This window comes from Molossus molossus, unplaced genomic scaffold (assembly GCF_014108415.1).
Source record: "Molossus molossus isolate mMolMol1 unplaced genomic scaffold, mMolMol1.p scaffold_m16_p_6, whole genome shotgun sequence".
Classification (NCBI taxonomy): Eukaryota; Metazoa; Chordata; class Mammalia; order Chiroptera; family Molossidae; genus Molossus; species Molossus molossus.
The window spans coordinates 69,958,028-69,980,347 of record NW_023425399.1 but is presented as its reverse complement, the minus strand read 5'-3'; positions in this window follow the sequence as shown (position 1 = coordinate 69,980,347).

Here is a 22,320-nt window from a genome sequence, read left to right as displayed (position 1 = left end):
TTTCTGTCACTATTTCTTCAAATATATTCTCTAGGCCTTGCTCATTTTCTTCTTCTACGGGGACTCCTATGATGCGAATACTACTACATTTCCAGTTGTCCCACAGTTCTCTTAAGCTGTCTTCCTGTTTTTTAATCGTTTTTTTCTTTTGGTTTTCTGTTTGGTTGATTTTTTTCTACCCTGTCTTCTAATTCACTGATCTGGTCCTCAGCTTCCTCTACTCTGCTGGTTAGTCCTTCCAAGGTGCTCTTAATTTCTGCTATGCCATTCTTCGTTTCCACTTGGTTGGTTTTCAGTGTTTCTATATCTTTACTCATGGTGCTGATGTCCTTACTCATTCTGTTGAGCTTCCTCAAGATCATGGCTCTGAACTCTACCTCTGATAATTTGCTGAGCTGCATTTCATTAATCTCATCTTCTATAGAGTTCCCTTGTTCTTTCATTTGGAATTTGTTTCTTTGTTTCACCATTTTGGCTATCTCAGTGGGTTTTGGAGCCTGCCAAATTTTCCCCGTGGGTGTTGATGTTCTGCTGTTTGTGGCTCCCTCTACTGGGTTTGGATGGGTGGGCCCATGTCAAACACTACTGTCAAGTCTTACTTTCCTGGGTAGATTTGCAAGCCCAGGAAAGGTTCAATTATCCTCTAGCTTTTTCCTGGTCGCTAGTAGTCTCAGTCACTCAGTGCCTTGGAATGTAGTCCTGGTGTTTTGCATAAGAGGATTTCCAGAGGGTGGGATAGATGCTGGTTGTTAATTAGCCTCAATTTGCATTTCCTTGCCTCACCTGGGAAAGGATGAATCTCCAAGAGGGGGGCTGATGCCTTTCCCCACAGCTTGGGGAAGGAGCACACTGGCCACCTTCCTTTGTGGCCGCAACTGAGCAGAAACGCTGAGTGCCCTCCAAATCCCAGTTGACCCCACAGAGTTCCAACCCAGTCAGCCCTCCCTCTGCCTTAGCCCCCAGGTGAGTGGCTGTGGCTATTTTAGTGCTTTGTCCTGCCTCTCTGAGCTGTGTAGTGGGCTTGGTCTTTATTCCCCAAGGGCGATAGACTTCTGCTCACCGTGGCCTCCCAGCCCGCCACCCTCTCGCACCTCCGCAGATCCTACTGGTGTTCCTAGTTATATGGTCGTGTCCTGCTGCTTTTCTGTTGCGTTTTTCCCCAACGATTTGTCTTTATTTTAGTTATAATTTCCGTTTGGTCCTAGGAAATCATCTGTGTAGTTTCCATTCACTCCGCCTCCATTTTCACATCCTCTATGCCTGTCTTGTGTGCAGCTGGGTCACACAGGCCTCTCTGGAGCCCCAGGACCCTGCAGGACCCACGGGCAGCTGGATTGCAGCAGTTCCTCTCGGGCTCTGGTTTCCCACTGCTCTTGTGAGCTGCTGGACCACACAGACCGCTGTGGAGCCCCAGGTTCTGTAGCTGGTGGCTGGGGAGTGCCGCTGCCCAATGGAGCTCAAGTCCCGTTCAGCTTTTGTTGTAGTTTTTGCGGATGGGTCTCAGTTGCTGGTCTGTGCTTCTATTGCCTGGGGATGGATGTCTGCTCCCCAGCCTCTGTTGCTGGGGGTATATCTCAACTCCAATCAGGCTGCTACTGCGGGGGATGGTGCTGGGCTCTGGGCTGTTCGGGCTTCTGCAACTGGCACTTTGGGAGCTCCACTACTGTGCACCAGTCTGTGTTGACACAGGGTGTTCACTGGTCTGATGGTGCCAGGTGCGCTGGTGGGCTCAGGTTGCTGGGCCCTAGCTACTCCCACTGCCTCCCCCCAGGAAAGACCTGGGATCTTCCAAAATGGTGGGACCTCCCTGCAGCACAGGGAGAAGCGCCCTTAAGGGCCGCTTACCATGATAGCCGGCTGTTCCTGTCCACCGCACAAGAATTTTCTGCTCCTGGCTCTGCACTGCTCCAGTTTGGTCGTCCACCTTCACAGCCACTCACACTCTCTCACACACTAGCTCACTCTCTCATACACTCACCCTCCCTCCAGACCTGCCCACTGCCATCTTGATCATATTGTTTTTATCTTTCATTTTGTTTATGTGGTGTATCACATTTATTGATTTGTGAATATTGTACCAGCCTCACATCCCTGGGATGAATCCCTCTTGGTCGTGGTGAATAATTTTTTCAATGTATTGCTGGATCTGATTTGCTAATATTTTGTTAAGGATTTTGGCATCTATGTTCATCAGGGATATTGGCCTGTTGTTTCCTTTCTTTGTAGTGTCTTTATCTGGTTTTGGAATTAGAATTATGCTGGCCTCATAAAACGAGTTTGGAAGTCTTCCTTCTTCTTGAAATTTTTGTAATAGTTTGAGGAGAATGGATGTTAGATCTTCTTTGAATGTTCAGTAAAATTTGCCTGTGAAGCTGTCTGGGTTAGGCTTTTGTTTGCTGGGAGTTTCTTGATTACATCTTCAATTTTCTTAGTTGTAATTGATCTGTTCTAGCCTCTTCCTGGTTTAGTTTTGGGAGACTATGTGATTCTAGAAATTTGTCCATTTCGCCTAGATTGTCCAATTTGTTGGCGAATAATTGTTCATAGTATTTCAAAAGATCATTTTTTGTATTTCTGTGGTGTCAGTTGTTACTTCTCTTTCATTTCTGATTTTGTTTATTTGGGTCCTCTTTCTTTGTTTCTGGTGAGTCTGGCTAGGAGTCCATCAATCTTGTTTATCTTTTCAAAGAACCAGCTCTTTGTTTCATTGATCTTTTGAATTGTTTTTTAGCTTCAATGTCGCCACACAATATAAATTTACATGTAAATTCAATTTTCCTTTCCAGATTATTTGATATTTGACTGCCTAATACATAGCTAGATTGTTCTCATTGTTTCAATAATATCTAACACTGTGTAGCACACATTGCAGAAAGGAAGTTAATAAATATTTGATGCACAAATGGCTCAATGTGACCTTAAGTAAAAGCAAAGATAGATCTACTCAATGAGTAGATCCATACAGCTATTGTGCCATACAGCTGTAGGAAGAAATTTGCATGACAGTGTCCTCAGCCCTATCCCTTGCTAGAACAGAGCTACTTCATTTGCTTCCAACTTTGTTACCCTCTTCTTCCTTCTGCATACCAATCAGACTCATCTCACTGCTGGAAAATTTATGCTCATTCCTGGTTATGCAGCTTCTAGCATGACATTCTTCCTACCTGAAATGCCCTATTTTTCTGCTTGTAATTGTCTAAGTTTTTCCCTCCCTTTCAGGCTCAGTTTAAAATCCACCTCCTCCAGGAAGCCTTCCTCGGTAGCCATTGGTAGCAGCATGCTATGAAGAAAAGGCAACAGATTAAGATTCACCATCCCTGGATTCTAATTTCTGCTCAGCTGAATTTACTCTGTGGGCCTTCAGAAAGATCTACCCCAATTTGTCTCTGTGGTATGTGGGTTGTTTTAAACTAAAAGCAACTTTAGCTTCAGGCTCAAGAGAAATTTCTGCCCCTCCCTTAACTACCTAGAAGAATTTGAATTGGGGGGCCTTGCCCATAGTAAGAGATTATCAGAGATTACCTCCTTTTATCTATCTATAGAGAAGGGCAACTGACTAATTACTAGACATGTGCTTTCCCAGCAGTGACCTTTTGAAGCGCCCAAGGCACTTTACCTTGTCCCTCGCTCAGGATGTCATATATATTCATTTTTCCTTTCTGTCTTTGAATCTCTCCTGCACGTGGGATCTGTGACTCTCTCATGTATGCAGGGTTCCCCTACATATGTATTAAATTTGGTTATTTTCTCTTCTTAATCTGTCTTATGTCTATTTGATTAACAGACCAGCAAAAAGAGCCTTGACGGTACAGGAAATTTTCTCCCTCCCCCACAACCTCATGTCTCTTGACCTCTCATTCCACTCTGTAAAGTAAATATTTAGGTTACATTGTCTCTAAAGTTCTTTCTAGGTTAATACATTCTGTAATACTAACCTCTCCAATCTTGGAACTTTTAGTACATATATTGTTGCAACCATTCATTTGGTACCAAACTTATAGTAATCTGCATTATTACTGATCTTTTTATATTCAACTCTCATTCACTCACCTATCTGTAACTCTCTCAAGGACCAAAAATGTGCCCTTTAATTATTTGCAGCCTTGTCATTTAGGATAGAAGTTTTGGTGGGAAATATTTTTGGGCCCTGGCCAGTTTGGCTCAGCAGTTAGAGCATTGGCCTGCAGTCTGGAGAGACCCGAGTTCACTTCCCACTAAGGGCATGTACCTCCGTTGCAGTTTTTCACAGTCCTGGTTGGGTTGTGCGGGTGGCAGCCACTCGATGTGTTTCTTTCACGTCAATGTCTCTCTCTCTCCCTCTTCCTCTTCCTCCCTCCTGCTCTATCTGAATAAAAAATGAAAAAATATCCTCAAGTGAGGATAAAAAAATGTATATATTTTTGGTAATAATAACAATAATAGATAATTACCAATGTCTGTATACTTTTTCCTGATGCTGCTGGTCTTGCATTGAGAGAGAGAGAATTGTTAGCGGGTCACAGTTATCACCAGTAAGCAGAAATATAGAGAGATTCTGGGTGCTTGACAGCATTATTGGACAGCTCTCCTAGCCCTGAACTGTATACCTTAGAACTTCTTGTTATGTGAGAAAAATATCCCCCATCTTTATCTATTTAAGCCACTGTTTTAAAGTTTTCTATTACTTGCAGTTGAGCACATCTCTAATGGGTATACCAGTTCACCAGTTTGTTATATGACTCCGTGAGATAATGCAAAACCCTTAAAAACCTCCTATAGTAAGCCCTCAACAGATGGATGCTATTATTATTATTTTAAAGTATGCTTCTATTACTACTTCTTTCCCCCCAGACCCCACCCTATCTAAACTTCATAAGAAATGAAATCATGGCCGGTTTGGCTCAGCGGTTGGAGCGTTGGCCTGCGGTACAGAGAGACCCGGGTTCGGTTCCCGCTGAGGGCGTGTACCTCGGTTGCAGTTTGTCCCCGGCCCTGGTTGGTTGTGCGGGTGGCAGCCACTCGATGTGTCCCTTCACATCGATGTTTCTCTCTCTCTCTCTTCCTCTCTCTCCCTCCTGCTCTATCTGAACAAAAAATGGAAAAATGTCCTCAGGTGAGGATAAAAAAAAAATAAAAAAATAGAAATGAAATCATCTTTTTTTTCATTAACCTATGACTTTTTGAAGACATACTACTGCCTTAGTATGCTCAGGCTGCCATAACAAAGTACCATAGAATGGATGGTTTATAAACAACAGAAATTTATTTCTCATAGTTCTGGAGGCTGGAAATCTAAGATCAGGTTGGGTTTTGTGAAGACCCTCTTCTGGGTTGCACAAGCTGACTTATATCCTCACATTGTGGAAAGAGAGAGGCCTGGGTCTCTTTTATAAGAGCACAAATCCTATTCACGAGGGCTCCACCCTCATGACTAATCACCTGCCAAAGGCCCCACCTTTTAATACTATCACTTTGGAGGTTAGGACTTTAACATAGGAATTTTGGGAAAACACAACATTCGGTCCATACAATCATGATATTTCAAACATGCCATTTTAGGCAACATCTTTCTATTTTATTTATTTAATTTTATTATTGTTGTTTTAATCCTCACCTGAGAGAGAGAGAGAGAGAGTGTGTGTGTGTGTGTGTGTGTGTGTTTTATTGATTTTAGAGAGAGGAAGGGAGAGAGAGTAAGAGAGAAACATTGACTTTTTGCCTTCCATATGCACCCTGACTGGGGATTGAACCTGCACCCTAGTATGTGCCCTGACCAGGAATCTAACCTGCAATCTTTTGGTGCATTTGATGATACTCCAACCAACTGAGCTACCCAGCCAGGCCAATCAATATCTTTTTAGAAAGCAAAAGAACTAGAGCATTGGCTTTCACCTATCTTTAATTTTCTCCCCCAGGGGTAGCAGACAAATTTAAATCCAACTAAAAGCCCTTCTTAGTGCCTTACTTTGCTCCTGTACTTACAGCACCTTGCTTTAAGTTGTACCTGAATATTCCTCCCCCATTCTTCACACGCTGGTCATTCCCAGCCTTCTAGCCTCAGTTCAAATTGCCCCTCCTCAGAAACTTTAACTGATACCTTTTCTATTTTTGCTTATCTTCTTCTGTAATTGTCTGTGTGTTTGTTTGTCATTTCTCTTCCCTACTGGGCTGTACACTTCATTAGAACGGTACCTTGTCTATTTTGTAATTGTTGTGCCCCTAGCAGATAGCACTGTACCTGGCACTTAGTATGTGTTTATTGTGGACTGACAGAATAGAGTGGTCTTTTTCTCTCTCTGTCATGTGAGGATACAGAAAGAAGGGGTTGTCTGAAAACCAAGACGACAGTATTCACCAGAACTCAGCCATGTGGCACCCTGATCTTAGACTCCCAGCTTCTAGAACTGTGAGAAATAAATTTCTGTTGTTTAAGCCACCCAGTCTATGGTGTTCTGTAATAGCAGCCTGAACTGACTAAGACAAAGCTCAACAAATGTTTGTTAATTCAATAAACAAAATTCTAAAAGCTCAATACCATTTTAGTTCTAAGTTAAAATCTATGTTTATAAAATAGGGTAACATGGTGGTTTATTGCTTAATTGTCAGAAATATCCTTTGTATCATAAAAAGATTTAAGACAGATTTTAAAATAATTAAACTTCACTTTCAAGAATTCCTTTAACTTTCAAATGTTCTGGAACATGACAATAATATTACATGAAGTGAGGCACACCTGTATTTTTCCCACAATGCAGTATTTAATTAGAAAAGATTGCTAAAGATGAATGTCTTCCAAATTTAGTACACGTCTAATGAAATGTTTTTCTGTTTTATTTCTTTGGGAAAAGCCATAAAATGGTGGGCAGATCAATGAACTGCAGTGATATTTCTTTTAAACTTAGCATCATAAATCATCTTGGCTTTAGAGAGCCAAGGGGGATTTGGTCTGTTGTAGTTAGTGGCTATCATTTACCTTTTGCAAACATCTCAGAGGTGGATGAAAGTGGGAAGGAAAGCATAAAGCAGAGAGGTGCTGTGTATGGATGTGTGTGTTCTGAATGTGATATATATGGACAAACATGTTAAAAGATAGAGTTGGCTTATTCAACCCTGGATTATATATTTTAGAAGAGCTGTGTTGAAACACTTGAAGGAGACTGAAATATAGTAGTTCCTTCTTGTCCACAGTTTCACTTTCTGTGATTCAGAAAATGTTAAATGGAATATTTCAGAAATAAAGAATTCATACATTTTAAATTGTGTGCTATTCTGAGTACCTCTTTTCAGCTGATCACGTAGGCATTGTGTTAGCTCACACCACCACAAGAAGGCTGAGGGTAGTGCAACAGGTCTTTTGAGAGAGAGGCCACATTCACATAACTTTTATTACAGTATATTGTTATTGTCCTATTATTGTTGATAATCTCTTAGTGTGCTTAATTTATAAATAAAACCATGGGTACATACATATAGGAAAAACATAGTATGTATAGTGTTCGGTACTATCTGTGGTTTCGGGCACTATCTAAGGTTCTTGGAATGTATCTCCTGCTGATAAGTAGGAACTGCTGTAATAATTACAGGAGTCATGGGAAAATTTTAATCCACATTTCTCAAGAGGGTAAGCAATGCATCTATCTATTAAGAAATAAAAGCAAACATGTGGAAGCTGAATTTATTATTATTATTTTTTTATCCTCACCCGAGGATATTTTTCCATTTTTTTGTACAGATAGAGTGGGAGGGAGAGAGAGGAAGGGAGAGAGAGAGAGAAACATCGACGTGAAGGGACACATCGAGTGGCTGCCACCCGCACGATCAACCAGGGCCGGGGACAAACTGCAACCGAAGTACATGCCCTTAGCGGGAACTGAACCCGGGTCTCTCCGGACCACAGGTGGACGCTCTAACCGCTGAGCCAAACTGGCCAGGGCTGGAAGCTGAATTTATAAAAGCCCCTTAAAATAAATAAGAACAAAGAATATGAAATAATACAGTAGGAAATATACAATTTAATTAAAGCTAAAAAAGGAATAATGGAATTTGGACACGATAGAAAATTTATTATACTTTCATAATTGTATGAAGAATAGAATAAATTAATATATAGTAGGAAAATTTTCAGGAGTTTTAAATAAACAAATTTAAAATACCTGTAATGGGATAAGTATCTTTGAGTTAAATGCATTTTATCTTTTAGTATACAATAAAACCACAATTTTATACTAGCCCCAGTTAATTTTCATTCATTAGTTAATCCTTACATCATTACAGTGAGGTCACTGGGTTCATTTGAATTTGATATACACTGATGCAGAAATTAGTAGTTAACTGAGAAGTTGTGTGACTTGCCCAGATAGTTAGTCCCAGTGTAGTTAGTTGGGAAGAGAGCATAAACTCCTGACTCACAGTGTAGCCTTTCCTGGTTGTGAAACTGTTCTTCCTTGTTTACATTTTCAGTTTAATCAACACAGGTTGTATATCTGAGAAGGCTCTAAACAAGACAGAGAAAAAGAAGGCAAGGTGTCTTTCTGTCTTTTGAATGCCCAGATTCATAGAGTGGGGTCTTCCTTGAACACAGCCAGCAAATGACAAATTCCTACTGCAGGGCCAAAACATTAAGCAGAAGTTATAAAATGAAGACAAACATTTTATTTCTTAAAAATTGCTCTTTATTAGCCCTGGCCGGTTTGGCTCAGCAGTTAGAGCGTCGGCCTGCGGTCCTGAGAGACCCGGGTTCGGTTCCCGCTAAGGGCACGTACCTCGGTTGCAGTTTGTCCCCGGCCCTGGTCGTTTGCGCGGGTGGCAGCCACTCGATGTGTCCCTTTCACATCGATGTTTCTCTCTCTCTCTCTCTGTTCCTCTCTCTCCCTCCCACTCTACCTGAGCAGAAAATGGAAAAATGTCCTCGGGTGAGGATAAAAAAAAAAAAAAAATTGCTCTTTATTAGAAGTTGGTGCTAAATATATGTTAGCTTTAGATACCAACTAAACTAAATAGGGTCTCTATCTCAAACATGCTGTTTACTATTTCATGTTTTAATTTTTTACAAGAAATTTGTAAAGGAAATTGATTTTTTACACAATAACAAAGAACATTTAAATATATGTCAAGTCACATTTTTACCTAAAAGTTTTCTTGTAAATATTCAAATGGGCATTACCTCTAACTTTTGTGGTTTCTCTGATTAAGGCTGTAACTTACTCGGTAATAACAAGAGCATAGTCTTAGTAAGTGCTTTATATGTATATTAACCCCATCCTTTCAATAACTCTAACAGGTAGGCATTATTATTGTCTCTATGTTATGGATGAAAAGCTGATGCCCAAAAATCAGGTAACTTGCAAGGTCACACAGCTAACAAGTGACAATTGGCTGCAGGCTGGCGGACTCCAGAGCCTAAATCATTAGCCACCACAATATATAAGCCGAAATAGCACATGTGACAAAGTGATCATCATATATGTTCAACTTTATGTAATGCCTTTGCAAAATTTAGTCTTTCCCATACATTGTTTTCTGCCCTGCTCCACTAAATGTCATAAACCAGGAAAACAATGTCATCTTAATCATTAGGAGTACAGAAAAAGGAAAATTTAATATCTGTACAAATTAGTATAAACAGAAGAAATAATGAAAAAGGCATGAGAGGCAAGCCGGTGTGGCTCAGTGAATTGAGCATGGTCCCATGGTTCCATTCTCAGTCATGGTGCATGCTGGGGTTGTGGGTTCGATTCCCAGTAGGGGGCATACAGGAGGCAGCCAATCAATGTTTCTCACATCAATGTTTCTATCTCACTCCCTTCCTCGCTCGCTAAAAAATCAATAAAAATATATTTTTAAAAAAGTTAAGGGTATTGCTAAGTCAGCCAATATCCTTCACCTTTAACCACGAAGGTTATTTTTACTTTTTTATTATTTGTTATATTTTTGTTAAAATTCTCACCAAAGGACATTTTTCCATTGATATTTAGAGTGGAAGGGAGGGAGCGAGGGAGGAAGAGAGAGAGAGAGAAAGAAAAAACATCAATATGAGAGAGACACATTGATTGATTGCCTCCCAAATGACTCCAACTGGGGCCGGGGATTGAACCTGCAACCCAGGTATGTGCCCTTGACTGGGAATCAAACCCAATGACCCTTCTATCTGCTAGCTGACACACTAACTGCTCAGCCATACTGGTCAGGGCCATAAAGGTTTATTAAAAAAAAAAAAATTAGTTTTTATCTTCACCCGAGGACTATTTGCACTGATCTTCAGATAGAGTGGGAGGGAGAGAGGGAAGAAGAGAAAGAGAAACATCAATGTGATGTCTGTCACCCACACAACCCCTACTGGGGCCGGGGACAAACTGCAACTGAGGTACGTGTCCTTAGCGGTAACTGAACCCAGGCCTCTCTGGTCTGCAGGCCGATGCTCTAACTGCTGAGCCAAATTGGCCAGGGCCATAAAAGGTAGTTTTAATTTCTTGGGAGACAGTGGTCTTATCTGTTTTGAACTTCTCACAATACTATAAAGAAACAAAAAGACATAAAAATGAAAGAACAGGGCGGCGGGCAGGACCGGAGGGAGGGTGAGTGCGTGAGAGAGTATGAGTGGACGTGAAGGTGGACGACCAAACCTGAGCAGTGCAGAGCCACAGAGCAGAAAGTTCCTGTGCTGTGAACGGGAGCAGCCGGCTACCACGGTAAGCAGCCCATCAGGGCGCTTCTCCCTGCGCCTCCGGGAGGTGCCACCATTTTGGAAGATCCTGGGTCTTCCATGGGAGGAAGCAGTGGGAGCAGCCAGGGCCCAGCAACCTGAGCCCACCTGCATATCTGGCACCATCAGACCAGTGGACATTGTGTCAACACAGATAGGTGCACAGTACTGGAGCTCCTAAGGTGCTGGTCGCGGAAGCCGCGGAAAGCCTGGAGCCCAGCACCATCCCCCATAGTAGTGGCCCAATCAGAGTCAAGATATACCCCTAGCAACAGAGGCTGGGGAGCAGACATCCATCCCCAGGCAACAGAAGCACTGACCAGCAGCTGAGACCCATCCCCAAAAACTACAGCAAAAGCTGAGCAGGAGTTGAGCCCCATGGGGCAGCAGCATGCCCCAGCTGCCAGCGGCAGGAACTGGGGCTCCACAGAGGCCTGTGTGGTCCAATAGCCTACAAGAGCAGTGGGAAGCTGAAGCCCAAGAGAGACTTGTGCGATCCAGCTGCCTGCCCACGAGAACTGCAGAATGTGGGGGCACCAGAGAGGCCTGTGCAACCCAGCAGGGACTGCGCAATCTAGTTATACACGAGGCCAGTGGGGTGCTGAGCACCAGAGAGACTTGCATGACCCAGAAGGGACTGTGCCATCCAGTTACCCTGGGGACCTGCAGGGTGCTGAAGCACCCCAGAGGCCTATACAACTCAGCAGCCCATAACATAGGCATAGAGCTAGGTACACAAAGGGACTGTGTGATCCAGTTACTCGTGGGACCTGCAGGGGGTGGGGGCACCAGAAAGGCCTGTGCAACCTAGCTACACACAAGATAGGCATAGATGATGTGAAAATAGAGGCGGAGTGAATAGAAACTACGCAGATGATGTCCAAGGGCCAAACGGGAATTACAACTAAAATAAAGAAAAATCCTCGGAAAGAAAGCAACAGAAAAGCAGCAGGAAAGGACCATATAACCAGGGACACTGGTAGAATCTGTGGAGGCATGACAGGGTGGCGAGCTGGAAGCCAACAGACAGCAGAAGTCTTAGTTGTGAGCAGCATCCTTGGGGAATAAAAACCAAGCCCGCTCCACAGCACAGAGAGCCTGGACAGAGCACTAAAATAGTCACAGCCACTCACCTGGGGGCTAAGGCAGAGGGAGGGCAGACTGGGCTGGAACTCTGTGGGGTCAACCAGGATTTGGAGGGCGCTCAGAGTTTTTGCTGAGTTGCAGCCACAAAGAACGGTGGCCAGTGTGCTCCTTCCCCGAGCTGTGGGGAAAAGGAGCAGCCACCCAACCTTGGAGATTCAGCCTTCCCCAGGTGAGGCAAAGAAATGCAAATTGAGGTTCATTATCAACCAGCATCTATCCCACCCTCTGGAAATCCTCTTATGCAGAACACCAGGGCTACATTCCAAGGCACTGAGTACTGAGACTACTAGCCACCAGGAAAAAACTAAAGGATAACTGAACCTTTCCTGGGCTTGCAAATTTACCCAGGAAAATAAGACTTGATAGTGGTGTTTAACGTGGGCCCACTCAGGCTCATCCAAACCCAGTAGAGGGAGCCACAAACAGCAGAACACCAACACCCATGGGGAAAATTGAGCAGGCTTCAAAACCCACTGATATAGCCAAAATGGTGAAACAAAGAAACAAATCCCAAATAAAAGAAAGAGGGAACTCTATAGAAGATGAGATCAATGAAACGCGGCTAAGCAAATTATCAGAGGTAGAGTACAGAGACATGATCGTGAGGAAGCTCAAAACATGAGTAAGGACATCAGTACCATGAGTAAAGATATAGAAACACTGAAAACCAACCAAGTGGAAAAGAAGAATGTCATAGAAGAAATTAAGTACACAATGGAAAGAATAACCAGCAGAGTAGAGGAAACTGAGGACCGGAACAGTGAATTACAAGACAGGGTAGAAAAAAATCAACCAATCAGAAAACCAAAAGGAAAAAACGATTAAAAAACAGATAGCTTAAGATAGCTTAAGAGAACTGTGGGACAACAGGAAACATAATAATATTCGCATAACAGGAGTCCCTGTAGAAGAAGAAAATGAGCAAGGGTTAGAGAATATATTTGAAGAAATAGTAACAGAAAACTTTCCTAACTTGGTGATGGAAGAAGGCATTCAAGTTTAAGAAGCACAGAGAGCCCCAAGTAAGAAGAACCCAAACAGACCCACACCAAGACACATAGTAATTAAAATGCCAAAAATTAAAGACAAAGGTAGAATCTTAAAGGCAGTAAGAGATAAGCAACAGGTTACCTACAAAGGAAACTCCATAAAGCTCTTAGCTGACATCTCAACAAAAACACTACAGGCCAGAAGGAAGTGGCATGAAATAATCAAGGTTATGAAAAACAAGGATCTGAATCCAAGACTACTCTATCCAGCAAGGCCATCATTCAAAATAGAAGGTCAAATTAAGAGCTTTCCAGACAAAAAAATGCTAAGGGAATATATTAACACCAAACCAGCACTGCAAGATATGCTAAAAAACACTGCTGAAATTAGTAAAAGAAATAGGAAGAAAAATAGAACCACACTAAACAAAAATGGCAATAAATAAGTACATATCAATTATCACCTTAAATATGAATAGTTTGAATTCTCCAATAAAAAGACACAGAGTAGCTGACTGGATAAGAAAGCATGACTCACATTTATATTGTTTACAAGAGACCCACTTGACAACAAAAGACTCACATAGGTAGAAAGTGAAGGAATGGAAAAATGTCTGTCAAGCAAATGGGAAGGAAAAAACAGCTGGGGTAGGAATACTCATATCTGATAAAGTAGATTTCAAAATGAAGACCATAACTAGAGACAAAGAAGACCACTACTAATATTGAAAAGATCTATCCAACAGGAAGATATAACCTTGATAAACATATATGCACCCAATTTAGGACCACCAACATATACTAAAAATCTTCTGGAGGACTTCAAAGGAGAAATCGATAGCAATACAATCATAGCAGGGGACTGCAACACCCCGCTGACATCACTGGATAGATCTAGACAAAAAATTAACAGGGAAACACAGACTCTAAATGAAGTACTAGATCGAATGGGTTAAATAGATTATCTACAGAGAATTACACCCCAAAACCACAGAATTCACGTTCTTCTCAAGTGCACATGGGACATTCTCAAAGATAGACCACATGTTAGGGCACTAACTAAGTCTCTACAAGTTCAAGGGATTGAAATCATATCTAGCATCTTCTCAGGTCACAATGGCATGCAACTAGAAATCAATTGCACAAGAACATGCAAGGACATTGGAACACATGGAGGCTAAATAGCATGTTATTGAACAATGAATGGGTTACCGTGGACATCAATGAAGAAATAAAAATTCCTGGAAACCAATGAAAATGAACACACATCAACATAATATCTATGGGATACAGCGAAGCAGTTCTGAAAGGAAAGTTTATAGCACTACAGGCCTACCTCAAGAAGCAAGAAAAATTTCTAATCGACTATCTAACCTCATAACGTAAAGAACTAGAAAGCAAACAAAAAGGAAACCCCAGAGCAAGTAGAAAGAAGGAAATAGTAAAGATCAGAGCAGAAATAAATGACATGGAGACCAAAACAAAACAAAACAAATTCAAAAAATCAATGAAGCAAAGAGTTGGATTTTTGAAAAGATAAACAAGATTGATGGATCCTTAGCTAGACTCACCAAGAAACAAAGAGAGAGAACCCAAATGCACAAAATCAGAAATGAAAGAGAAGTAACAACTGACACCACAGAAATACAAAGGATTGTTAACAAATGTTATGAACAATTATACGGAAACAAATTTGACAATATAGGCAAAATGGACAATTTCTAGAAACACATAGTCTCTCAAAACTGGACCAGGAAGAGATCGAAACATGGAACAGACCAATAACAACTAAGGAAATTGAAGAGGTAATCAAGATTCTCCCAGCAAACAAAGGCCCAGGCCCAGATGGCATCACGAGGGAATTTTACTGAACATTCAAAGAAGAACTAACATTCATTCTCCTCAAAATATTTCAAATAATTCAAGAAGAAGGAAGACTTCCAAATTTGTTTTATGAGGCCAGCATAATTCTAATTCCAAAACCAGAAAAAGACACTACAAAGAAAGAAAACTGCAGGTTAATATCCCTGATGAACATACATGCCAAAATCCTGAACAAAATACTAGCAAATTGATCCAGCAATACACCAAAAAAATTATTCATCATGACCAAGTGGGATTCATCCCAGGGATGCAAGGCTGGTACAGTATTCGCAAATCAATAAACATGATACACCACATAAACAAAATGAAAGATAAAAATCATGTGATCATATCAATAGATACTGAAAAGCATTCAACAAAATCCAGCACCCATTTGTGATAAAAACGCTCAGCAATCTTGGAATAGAGGGATCATATCTCGACATAATAAAGGCCATATATGAAAGACCTACAGCCAACATCATACTCAATGGGCAAAAACTAAAAGCATTTCCCTTAAGAACAGTAACAAGACAAGGATGCCCACTTTCGCCACTCTTATTTAACATTGTACTGAAAGTCTTAGCCACAGCAATCAGACAGGAAGAAAAAATAAAAGGGATCCAAATTGGAAAGGAGGAAGTGAAATTGTCATTATTCACGGATGACATGATACTCTACGTTGAAAATCTCAAGGACTCCATCAAAAATTTACTAGACTTAATAAATGAATTTGGCAAAGTAGCGGGATATAAAATTAATGTCAAGAACTCGATGGCATTCTTATACAACAATGATGAACTCACAGAAAGAGAAAGTAAAAAACAATGCCATTTATTTTGTGGCAAAGAAAGTTAGATATCTAGGAATAAACGTATCCAAAAAAAAAAAGGACCTATTTGCAGAAAACCAGAGATCATTGAAAAACGAAATAGAGGAAGATATAAAAAAGTGAAAGCACATACCTTGTTCATGGATTGGAAGAATTAGCATCATTAAAATGTCCATATTACCCAAAGCAATCTATAGATTCAATGCAATCCCCATCAAAATACCAATGACATACTTCACAGAACTAGAACAAATACTTCAAAAGTTCTTATGGAACCAAAAAAGACCCTGAATAGCCACAGCAATCTTGAAAAAGAAGAACAAAGTAGGAGGGATCACATTACCAGATTTCAGGTTATACTACAAAGCCACTGTAATCAAAACAGCCTGGTACTGGCACAAAAACAGGCATATAGACCAGTGGAACAGAACAGAGAATCTGGAAATGGACCCAAGGCAATATACTCAAGTAATATTTGACAAAGGTGGCAAGAGCATACAGTGGAGTAAGGACAGCCTCTTTAATAAATGATGTTGGGAAAATTGAACAGCTACATGCAAAAAAAAAAAAAAAAAATGAAACTAGACCATCAACTTACACCATACACAAGAATAAACTCAAAATGGATAAAAGACTTAAATGTGACTCATGAATCTATAAAAATCCTAGAAGAAACTGTAGGCAACAAAATTTCAGATATCATACACAGCAGAATTTTCACTGATACATCACCTAAGGCAACAGAAACAAAGGAGAAAATGAACACATGGGACTACATCAAACTCAAAAGCTTCTGCACAGCAAAAGATAAAATCATCAAAATGGAAAGGCGACCCACTGTATGGGAGAGTATAATTGCCAACGATACATCAGATAAGGGGTTAATTTCCAATATATATAGAGTGCTCATACAACTCAACAAAATAAAGACAAAGAACCCAATTAAAAAATGGGCAGAGAAACTAAATAGATACCTCTCCAAACAGGACATACAAATGGCTAAGAGACATATGAAGAAACGCTCAATATCACTAATCATCAGAGATGCAAATTAAAACAACCATGAGGTATCACCTCACACCTGTCAGAATGGCTGCCATCAACAAATCATCAAACAACAAGTGTTGGTCAGGGTGTGGAGAAAAGGCGACTCTAATACACTGTTGGTGGGAATGCAGACTGGTACAACCACTATGGAAAATAATATGGTGTTACCTTAAAAAATTAAAAATTGATCTCCCATTTGACCCAGTGATCCCACTTCTAGGAATATACCCTAAGAAGCCTGAAACACCAATCAGAAAGAATATATGTACCCCCATGTTTGTAGCAGCACTATTTACAATAGCTAAGATCTGGAAACAGCCCAAGTGTCCATCAGTTGACAAATCGATAAAAAGCTGTGGTTCATGTACACAATGGAGTACTATGCAGCTGTAAGAAAGAAAGATCTATTATCCTTTGGACAACATGGAGGGACCTGGAAAGTATCATCCTAAGGGAAACAAGCCAAACAGAGAAAGACAAGTATCTTGTGGAATATAATGAAATTACAGTCTGAGGAATGGGGTAGTCCCAGAGACGAGGAAGTGGGGTACAGACTGACAATCCCCATAAGAGAGGGTGATTGGGGAGAGATAAACCACAGAACTTATATGCATGTGTGCATGAACAATGGACATGGACAACAAAACTAAGGACAGAGAGGGGAGGGTGAAGAGGGCGTAACCAGTGGGAGAAAAAGGGGAAACATCTGTAACAAAAATAAACAAATTAATTAATAAAAAAAAAAAATGAAAGAACACACTAAGTCTGTATATAAGGTAAGAGAATAAGCATAGGGTTCTTCAGAGGTAAACATTAAATAGATCACTACTGAGCATTCTGTACTTTCACTATGTAAATCAGAAACTTTAGAGAATTTAATAAAGTTAAATTATGCTTATCACACCATAGAAAAACCATTGGGAAGAATCTCATTTTATATCCTTCTTGCTCCTAATTTCACCTGACATCTTTTGTCCAAATTTTTCTCCCATGAATTATATTTCTGCACACATTTACATGTAGTGCTGTTTTGTTACTTGTCTTTACAGATCTTTTTCTTCGTCTTAATCTTGTGCTTAATTTCTCTTCAGACCTTTGCTACTCAGTTCTTGCTTCATGAATTTTAGTGTTTGTATTGTGCAGTATTGTTGTTTTTCTGGAGATTGTAGTGGAGTCGTATGGAAAGATGCTGTCTTGACATTTGGCCAAGTGAGGTGATCTCTATGTCAGGAGATTATCTGAGCAGGGTCCTCACCACTGTTTATCAGCAAGCAGTTGGTTCTACAGGGGTAGCATGGCTGGAATCCTGAAGGACATGTTCCCTACCGTGGACCCCAGATTTAGCATTGGGGCCTGTGTTAAAATAGAATGTCTTTTTCAAAAGAGATTACTAGTGTTTTCCATTAGGAGTCCTATCACTCATCTTGAAGGACACTGAGTGAATGGAGCTCACGACAGGGATGTCACCAGAGGGCTGGTTCTTGGGATAGGAGAGCTGTTGTGGAAGATAAGCCTGACATGAGTGTCAAAGCCCAAGGGGCCAAAAGTTTGATCAATCAAGAAGTAGCATCAGGTGAGTGGGCTCTAATCAGAATGTACAAAAGGAAGGTGTGGAATACAACATAGAAGAATAATGAAGATATGTTCCCAGCTTGATAGTCTGCTTCAGGCTAACTCTTATTGGTGACATTATACCTGGAACTGTTATTACTGGAGAAATGGAAAGTAACATCAAACCCTCTATCCATCAAACCCAAGAAAAACTCTTTTCACAGAAAGAAGTTTTCTTATGTAAAGTGAATGGAGAAATTTGTTAGGTATCCCTTTGCTTGAATTATTTCAGTACATAAAATGAAAATATGATTCTATATATTTATTTGCCTAAAACTTACCTCTAGTAATCACAACAAACCAAAACGAAGAAGAAAGTGGGTCTTGGAAGCATATTTTGTAGAAAGCTGCCATCTAGAAAAACCTGCTCGAGAACAAGACTCTTGCCCAGATTCTATTATCTTCTCTCTCACCCCTCCCACTTTTCCTCTTCCTGTCAGAGGCAACGTTTTCACTCACCTCACGTGATACAGAAGTAGACTCCTTGGGGAGCGTCATGAGAAGTTGGGTTTTTCCACAGCAGCATAATAGAGGAAATCAACAGGTGTTTGAGGCAGCTGCCATTTCCATTCACCATCTTAGTCGAGGACGTTGTTCTCTTCATACTCCAGCAGCGAGTCACAAATTCATCTCACAAAGGCTGGGGACAGAAAGTAACTGGGGTGAGGTGTTTAGAGACCTGGGTTCCACTCTTCCTGCACATACTTGGCACGTGACCTGAGAAGAGCACTTCACCTCCCTGAGTGGTGTTAGTTTGGCCTTCTCTAAGATGGGGACCATAACCTGAGCCTGAATCGCCTTATTGACTGCATGTATTGCTTTCTGGACACAAAAGTGCCATCCCAGATAGGAAGCACTCAGAAACATATTTCACACAAAAATAAAACTTTTATGTAACCCAAGTAAGAGAATTCCACAAGAATAAATTCCTGATTACGTACAGTTCAAATGTTGTACAGAGGGGAACAGAGGCCTTTCCCACTTCCTTAATATATTGTTGTTTCCCCTTTGAAAAGTTACCCTCAGGAAAACAAGGCAGGGAGTAAGGAAGAGAAATGGGAAGAGTAGCCCCTTACTATACACCTGGCACGTGTCAGGCACTTTCCTGGGCACTTTTTAAAGGAATAAACTCATCAAATCCTCACAAAATCTTTATGTGGTAGACAATGCAATACCCTGGTTTTCCAGCAGCTGAGGTGGGGGGGTATAACTTTCACACCATCAGAAAGTGGTGGGGGGGTTGAACCCAATCTATCTAGATTGGTGATTCTGCCACTGGACTGTGCTCAACCCACTTGCTGATTTACATGTGACAAGTCACTAGGGAAGCAAATTTACACACAAAAAACTTATTTTTGTGCCAAATGGCCTTTAATCAGTCAAACATGTAGCATAAGACAAAGAATTTTTTATTGTGAGTAGCAAGACTCATTTGAATAGATTCATTTAATGGAGTGAATATGACCCCACCTCCATTGCAACATTTAATAAGATAGGGTGGAATATGATAAAAATCCCATAGGTCACCATCTATTCCATTCAAGGGTGGTGAGTCCAGATTTTTGGTCCAGTCTGGTGACTGACTCTCTACAGTATTTTCTGTGCTTTCCTCAATTATATATATCTCAGATGCTTCTGTCCTGGCTTCCCTTGCATGGCTGTCATCATACTAGTAGCTTCATCTAGACTGTCTCATGCCCTTATACGTCCTCTGAAAAAGACTTCCTCTGTGGAAAAGTAGTCCATGTATTCCAGAATAACATATTTAAAAGGTTTGAGAATGATCAAAAGGTTTGATCTAGTTCTTGCTTGCTGAAATGGATAAACTGTGGGTTGAACAGAAAGTGTTTACTCAAGACGGTCTGAACAGAGAGCAAATTCTGGTGGAAGGTAGCCAAGATCTAGCAAGGTGATGCTGAGCACCCTGGGAAGGAGTCCAGAGGGCAGAGGCTCTGTCTGTGAAGCGGCAGGTGGGAAGGGCCCCTCAGGGTCTCGAGGCTGGGCTGCACTGGGGTGGTGTGCTCTTAGGGGTACTTATTTCAAGGCCATCGGAGGATGGAAGGGATAGGGGCTAAAAGAGACTGTATGGAGCCTGCCAAAGCAGCTGTAAAATGAGCAAGACAGATTGGGTGAGGGCCAAGGCATAGGCAGCAACAGGACACAGAAACAGCAATTCCTCTATTCAATGGACTTTATGCTCCCCATAGACAAACAGTCAAACAACAGCAACAAAACATCAATTATGGCTTGGTTTGATTTTGACCATGTGTGGAATGTCTACACTGTGCAATTCCCAGTGCTAGATGCAAAGAGGAGGTCTTAACTCTAATAAAGTCATAAAAGAAAGATCAGAAGGTCAAAACACTAGCTGGGGAGAAAAGCCAAGAGGAAGTCTCTGTATAGAGTTCTCTCAACAGTCTGACCACCTTGGCCTGAATTGACCTCTCTTCCTCTAAATCTGTCTGTATTACCCAGTAGGCACTTTCTTGAGGCTTTCTATCTTATACTCAGCTCATTCATTTAGAATGAAATATTTATGGAGAAGCTCCTATGTGTCAGGAGTTGGGAGGTATAATGAAGCATTAGAATCAGTTTCTGCCCTCAAGAAACTTTTCTCCCTTGCCTGGCTCCACTGGTTTGGGGCCCACAGTCTTTCTTGTCAGCTAAGCTCTTACCGTCATCTCCCTAGACCCCTGAACTCCCAGTTCCCACGTTAAGATGCACACAGCACTGCATTCCCAGTGCTCCCGGCCTCAGCTGCCACACTGCTGACAAAGCTGCAGGCCACACGCCATTATGTCCCCCCTCCCATCGCCCACCCCTTGCCCCACCATTCACCTCTTCAGCCTCACCTGGCGAACCTTTTTTTCAAATTGTTTTTTGTTCTATTTTTGTTAATCCTCACCTGGGGATATTTTTCACATTGATTTTTAGAGAGTAGAAGGGATGGAGCAGGGAGGGACAGAGAGAGTAACATCTATGTGAGAGACACATGGATTGGTTGCCTCCCACATGGTCCCTGACTGGGGCCAAGGATTGAAGTTGTAACCCAGGTGCGTGCCCTTGACGGGGAATTGAACACGAGACCCTTCAGTGTGCTGGCCAATGCTCTAACCACTGAGCAACACTGGCCAGGGCTGGTGATCCTTTATGCCTCCTGTTCTAAACCTTCTCACCCTTGCACTTCTATTCCGTCTACCTTCGTACTCCTCCGATTTTTGGAATCTCGCCCAAGTACGTACATCAAGAAATACAATTGCCTTTATGTTTTCTCGCACCTTTCCCTCAGGCCTCCTTTCCTGCTCTCCTGTCCCTGAGGAAACACTATCCATTCTTTGTCATACTGTAGCTTCTCATAACACCTTTCTCTCTGTTTACAAACAGACCAACTATGCACCTCCTATTCTGCTTTCATCCCCAGTTCTTCCTTCTTCCCAGCGATCACTTTTCAACAGAAGAGTGTGCATTTGAGCCCTGCTCTCTCCTAGCCACTCCACCTCACATCACCCCACGTTCTGCAAAGGTCCTTGCTGAAGACGTCACTGGTGAGCCTCTAACTGTGAGAGATGCATTGCTCACCTGACTGTGAGTCTTGGGGTTGTCACCTTTCATGATTTCTGGGACACAGCACACTCCTATTTCTCCTTCTGTTTTCTGATAGCCCTTTTCCAGGCCCTGTCCTGGCTCCTCATCTCATCCAGGAAATATGGGTGTTAACTAAGTTTCTGACTCTGGTATTGTTTTTTTTGTTTGTTTTGTTTTGTTTTTTTTATCCTCACCCGAGGACATTTTTTCTATTTTTTGTTCAGATAGAGTATGGGAGGGAGGGAGAGAGAGAGAAACATCGACGTGAAAGGGACACGTCGAGTGGTTGCCACCCACACGACCCAACCAGGGCCTGGGACAAACTGCAACCGAGGTACGTGCCCTTAGCGGGAACTGAACCCGGGTCTCTCAGGACCGCAGGCCGATGCTCTAACCGCTGAGCCAAACCGGCCAGGGCTCTGGTATTGTTTTTACTTAGCTATGTCCCTTCTTCTTCTTGGGAGACCTCACACACTCTGCACTACTGCTGTCACACCCATGCCACTATGTCCTAAATGTGTGTAAAGGGACTTGATAGTCTTCTCAGTTTCAGACTTGAGGTGGCG